This window comes from Ambystoma mexicanum, chromosome 10, assembly GCF_040938575.1.
Source record: "Ambystoma mexicanum isolate Mex_15411 chromosome 10, UKY_AmexF1_1, whole genome shotgun sequence".
NCBI lineage: Eukaryota > Metazoa > Chordata > Amphibia > Caudata > Ambystomatidae > Ambystoma > Ambystoma mexicanum.
In genome coordinates, this window is record NC_090932.1 from 516737201 (window position 1) to 516743382 (window position 6182).

At 41.7% G+C, this 6182-nt stretch overlaps 1 long non-coding RNA gene across 1 annotated transcript; it reads left to right on the forward strand.

Annotated features, from left to right (window-relative positions):
• Nucleotides 1-254: 254 nt before the first annotated feature.
• Nucleotides 255-3480, forward strand: LOC138493194 (uncharacterized). Its single transcript, XR_011276303.1, has 2 exons — nt 255-2949; nt 3050-3480. It is a non-coding gene; the product is annotated as an uncharacterized lncRNA (long non-coding RNA).
• Nucleotides 3481-6182: the final 2702 nt, after the last annotated feature.

Consider the following 6182-nt stretch of genomic DNA (forward strand, 5'->3'; position numbering starts at 1 on the left):
TCATTCTGCCTTGATTGAAAATAAACAAAGTTAAAAAAAAAAAAAAATTGGAATCCCCAACATTGGAGTTACCAACTTCAGTTCAGGACACCACTAGTATGATAAAAATTGTCAACAATCTTGTCAGTAATCCCAGCAATATTTTGGTCACACTAGATGTGGAATCCCTATACACTAGCATTCCCCAATTGCAATGCATTGAGATTATACACACGTACCTTGAAAAAAGAGAAGATCTGTCAGTTACATCAGACTTCATATGTGAATGCATCAAAATAGCATTGGTCAACAATTACTTTATGGTGGAAGATACATTTTACCAATAGCTAAACGGGACAAGCATGGGCGTGACCTTTGCTCCCGATTTAGCAAATGTATTCATGGACAATCTAGAACAAAAATCAGTGTACCATGAAAATAATCCCTTCAAAATGCAAACTAAAGCGTGGCAGTGTTATGTAGATGATGTTTCTGTTATGGCATGGCAGTGAAACAACTCTGAAAAAAGATCTTTATTAAATTTCTCTATCCACAGGACGTAAAAATAGGATATTACTGGATGTTCATATTCGTTTTTCATAATATGTAGTATCAAATTCTATCAAAGTTTCTTAAAAGTTCAAATCTCCCATGTTTTTTCTGTTCTGGTCTTTTTCATTATTATTCCAGAGTCCAGTTAGAAGTTTTTGATGATTCCCATCTTATTTGGGGAATTGTGAAGCAGGTAAACCAGCAAGTTTTGAGCAGGTAATCTACTTCTGGATTATTGCTGATGAAAGAGCCACAAAAAGCCTACCGGTTTCAGTGGCATTATCAAGGTGGAAGTCACATTCATCAGGGCTAGGCAGACACTCAGGGATTGATGTGTCAGCGAGTTGGCTAACGAGAGAAACCACCTAAATTTAGGGGTCCCACGTTTATCCTTGTGGTTGGGAAGGTGGAGTTGGAATCTTCCCAAAGGGGGCATGCAAGAGATGTCATTCTCAGGAATCTTCTATATTATTGTCAGAGTCCCAGTGAGCCGGCTCGAAAATACTGCTGACCCGTGTAGAATTATCGGTAGCTGTACGTGCAGTCTCAGTGTTTGGAAAAACAAGACAGGGTTCATGAGGATAAAATCACATGCGTCTCCACTTATTCGCCCATTAGCAACGACCTGCGCCGCTGCATCCTTAAAAATTGGCCTCTGATTCAAACTGAAGATTTTTCTATGCAGAAACCACATTTTGCATTCAAACGTATGCCCAATTTATCTGATAAATTGGTACACACGTTCAAGGTCTCTAAAACACGTTCTACCCCACAACAAACAACATTATGGCACCTGCCACCAGTCAGCGGGCATTTTAAATGCAGCAATTGTTCAGTTTGTGGTTTGACGAAAAACCTCAAATCCATTCATTTAAACAGTCTTACGTGGCATTTAAAGAGCTTTACGAATTGTAACACACCATGGACAATTTATGCCATCACTTGCCCTTGCGGGCTAATATATATTGGCAAGACAAAGAGACCCATTAAGCAGAGGATCTGTGAACATCGCTCGTGCGTTAAGAACTCAGTGCCTGATAAACCATTAGTAGCCCATTTCGTCAAAGTTAAACACACTGCCAAAAACATAGAGTGGTTTATTATCCAAACAGTGCCAGCTCACCCCCGTGGGGGAGATAGATCGAATGTTAAGACGGCTCGAGCAAAAATGGATTTATAATCTCATCACTGTTCAGACCGGTTTAAACATCGGGATTGAATGGAGTCTGTTTTTGCATAAATGATCCATTTAATACTCTTGGATCAGATACATTTGTTGACCCTCCCTCCAGGAGAATTTAATGATTCGTGCTACCCATGAGCCCGGCAACAATAAGTCTGCCCATTATACATCTGTGACATCAGGTGCAAGATATAATTCTGTCAAAATATGAGAATATCCGGTCCCATATGTGCGATTACTATGTACCACCTCGGCGAAATCGTTTGCACACATAAGTTATTCATGTCACATTTGCTTCTATTGCAACATTTTCATGTATTTGCTAAATTGGGTTGATCTTCTCCCTTGGTAGAAACAGCTTAACATTCATTTGTGCTGTGACTTTTGTTGTCATGTATATATCAATATAAAAGACACACACACGCCCCTAAACAATGTAATAATAAAGAACATAACGGCTGCAAAATCGTGCCCTAATCAGTTTTGTGCATGGTTTCAATTTAAGATTTACCAGTGACATCCGCCATTTTTGATTCCAAGATGGCGCATACAATGTACTACATTGGTAGTTCAGTCACAGTCTAGTTTTTCGATACGCTCGAGTAGTTACATCCGGCAACCATATTGAGCAGCTGCCGTGAGGAATTGATAGTGTGGCGGTCAGAGAGCCATTAGCAGGGACCTACTAAGAGGTAAGTGCATGAATGCTTGCGTTTGTGCAATTAACATACAGATAGATCGAAATGCTTCGAGTTACTAACCACGAGCATTTACATCTAGAAACGGACTCACGACAGATGTTCCAAGCGTTGGGCTCAGCACGCTAACACTGCGGTTACTGAAGCCCCTTGCAGGCATTAGTTCCATTGTGCCTGAAGGTAAATTTGTCATTTCAGTATTTCACCTTGCATACGAAAAATAAAGCAGACCTCAAACCACACAGCTGGGCACGAAATTTAGGGTAGCATTCACTACTATATGGAAGCACAAATTGTACTAATCCATTTTGGGCTTTGCCTTTATATTGAATCCCTTTCTTTGCTCTGAAATTACAGAACATGTATCACGCAATACGCATCAAGTTGTGTTAAAAATAATTTTCAAATACAAGCAGTTAAGGTTTACATTTTATTTTCTAGTTCTAACAACTGTGAGATCCCACAGTTTCAACAATTGAATTTGGTCTCCATGTCCACCTAATTCGATGCCACACAAGCTAATGAAGTAATCAAAAGGTTAGTGTCAACAGTTGCATGTGTATATGTATAGAGATATGACACTCCCATTTGGGTTTTAACCGCGCCACCAACACATTCTTTTTGTTTTGGTTTTTAGATTGCCATAATGTGAAGGATCAACTAATGAACTTGTTTCTGACATCCAATTCTTGATGTCACCGTTTAATGTCCTGAAGACGGGTCCAGCGCACATCCCATAGCAGTTTAAGTCAGCTATAGAGTGTTTCGCTCTGTACAAAAAGCTGCTGGTACCCAGAAACACATTTCTCTGTGTCGACAGAGTCGAGGACAAGTCAATTACAAATTGAGGATACACAAAATAACAATATGTCTACTGCACACCCTTACTAACCTCACAACATTGTCCAAACATGGTGACTGTGTTTGTTTTGGTTTTTTCTTTTTGAAAATATCGACTTTCACAAAATTATTTTTATGTGATGTTTTGTGTAAACAAAATGCATTGTTTGTTTTATAGAAATATTTTGAGTGTTTTTATATTTACAAATTAAAATATGTTCATCTCTATTTTTCCTGTCTTGATCTGTTGACTGCCATGATTGATAGCACTTGTTGCAACTAGACACACCTAGTATGTGTGTAGGCGGGTAGCTGTTTTCAGTGGCATTTTTCCATATACACGATGGTGTCTGCATGCATTTGAAGTTGGTGACTTTTACACAATGGTTGTGGAGGACATTGTGCACTTGGGCGACCGGCGGAAGAGAGCTGCTATGCGTTAATTAGCATATGGTGTACATAATTGCCCCTGTTAAACAATAGGGAGTTTCATGCCACCATGTGCATTTCCTGTGGTTTGGCTCTTATCCCCTTGCTTTTGGAGTGCTGTAAGATATTGCAGCATGAAAGTCCGTGTTCAGCAGCCCACATGTAAACTATGGCTAACGTACACGGGCTCCTACATTCCGTTCAGCACACCCATTGCAACGTTATGAAGCCATGCGTGCAAATATGTGCCCGGGGCAAAAGCTGCCAGGCTGAATTGCAGATGGGGAGTGCATTGCACATGACATGAGCGTTTTCTGTGGGTAGGACCTAGCGCCTTGCATGCATGGTTGGAGTGGAAAGTGAAAAAAGGAGTCGTCCTGCTTTACTCTGCCGCGGCCCTCCTGGTACTTGGAGAAGCGTACGTGCAACATTCTGCGCTTCTCACCATGCTGGCCAATGGAAATGAGACTATGGCCTTTGGCCAATCGGGTTTTCCAACGAGAGCACCAATAGGGAGAAAGACTCCCCGCCCCCTCCCTGCTCCACTGGGGCATGGCCCTCGCTGTACTTGGGGAAAGGCACGTGCCACATTCTGTGCTTCTCACCATGGCGGCCAATGGAAATGGGACTGTGGGGGATGTCCAATAGGGTGCGCAGGGGAGGCATCGCAGGAAAGGGCAGCAATCATTTTTTGCATTAGTTTGTGCAGTGTGGCTGGCAAACATGGCAAGAGGCACAGTTTTTGTCATGGTTGATGCCTTTGTGGAAGATCTGTTCGTGTAAGCACTCCAAGAAGGCTTTTGTGGCAATTTCGGTTTGGAGGGGGTGGACGCTTTGTGGTGCAGTGTTGAATCATGCTGTTTCGGCGGAGTGCTTGTATAATGTCGACGCATGGCCTCTTCGGCAACTGTACATGTTGTGGCCGTGCACTTTGGAGCCTTCTTTTTGGGTTCCATGGCTTGTTAGTGTGTACCGTCAACTGAAGAAGATGATGAAAGCAGTGCAGCGCATTTGTCCCACTGCCAAGGTACTTTTCTGATGTATACACCCCGAGAATAGTGTGGAAGTATTTGAATTATTCCTGTTGCCAGCGACAGGCCGGAATGGGTCTCAACAGAAGCATGTGTGACTTCTTGCGTGCTGCTGGGATGTTCTACTGTGAGAATGAGAACATTGGTACTCCATATATAAACCTTTTCAAAGGAAATGGCATGTCTTTGTCGAACAGTGACAATGACATTTTGTTTCACAATCTACAGGCTGCACTGAAGACTGTAAGATTGTGAGCTGACGTCTAAAACACAAAATCCCTTATGAGAACCACTAAAAAAGATGTGTGAATTAGGAAAATCAACCAAAGTTGTGGTGGATGACTGGTCGAGGACTGGGAGCAGTGTTATCCCAGAGAGTAGAAAGAGCATATGAGGTTATATATTATGCTTCTAGAATGTTGCCTGAAACTGAGACTAAGTACTATGTAATGAAGAAAGAGATGTTGGCTAAAGTGTGGTGATTCAACCATTTCAGAAAGCATGTGTTTGCAAATTACTATATAATCAACACAGATCACAAACAATTGGTTTAGTTGTTACTGGTGAAAGGAATGTATAAAGCCATCCCACACTTGGCAAGATAGTCGTTAAGACTACAGGTTTAAGATTTTGAGGCGAGGTATGTATTGGGGGTGAGTAATAAAGTAGCAATTTCTTATCAAGATTGCCAGTAACAGGTGAGAGTGGTTAAGATGATGAGGAAACGGATGAAACGGCGGCTGTGCTGTTGGAAGCAGTATCCAGAGACCAATGGGAAGAAGAGATAGCCATGGCCAAAGTGTTGTTGGCGGTTAAGGAATATATTGGCTGGGGTTGTCCAGACAAAACAAATCTTGAGCAATATGTGTTGGCAGTCTGGGAAGTTGAGGAATAATTATCGATTGAGGATTATGTACTGTTGAGGGGTCAGAAACTCAAACCTCTCAAAATAATGAGTAGCTATTATAAGGTTAGTGCACCAGTGTCATCCATGTATAACGGGAACCAAATACTAAGAGTCAGAGAGCGGTATTGGTTGTCAGGGATCGATGTGAATGTTGTAAGGTTGGTGAGAGAAGGTTGGGAGTACCAGAATTCTGATAGATGTAGCAAGGTGGCAAAGCAAGGAGTCAAACCGATTGCGCCTCCTGAAGGGGCTTGGGAACAAATGGGGATAGATATTCTACGTCCATGTCACACACCTAATCTGGATATGAGGCTTGTGGTAGTGATGGTAGATTCTTACTCAAAATGGATACAGGTGAAGTGTGTGAACGATACAAATTTGGCAGAAATGTTCAAATTCACTGAGCAAGTATTCAGGAGGGAAGTATATCCTGAATCTATCCTAAGTGATAATGGTATGCAGTTTAGAGGAAGAGTATGCTAAGGAGAATGGAATCAAATGGAAGTTAATAGCAAAGAATGACCCAGAGTTCAATGGGCTGGTTGGAAGATATCAAAGAGTTA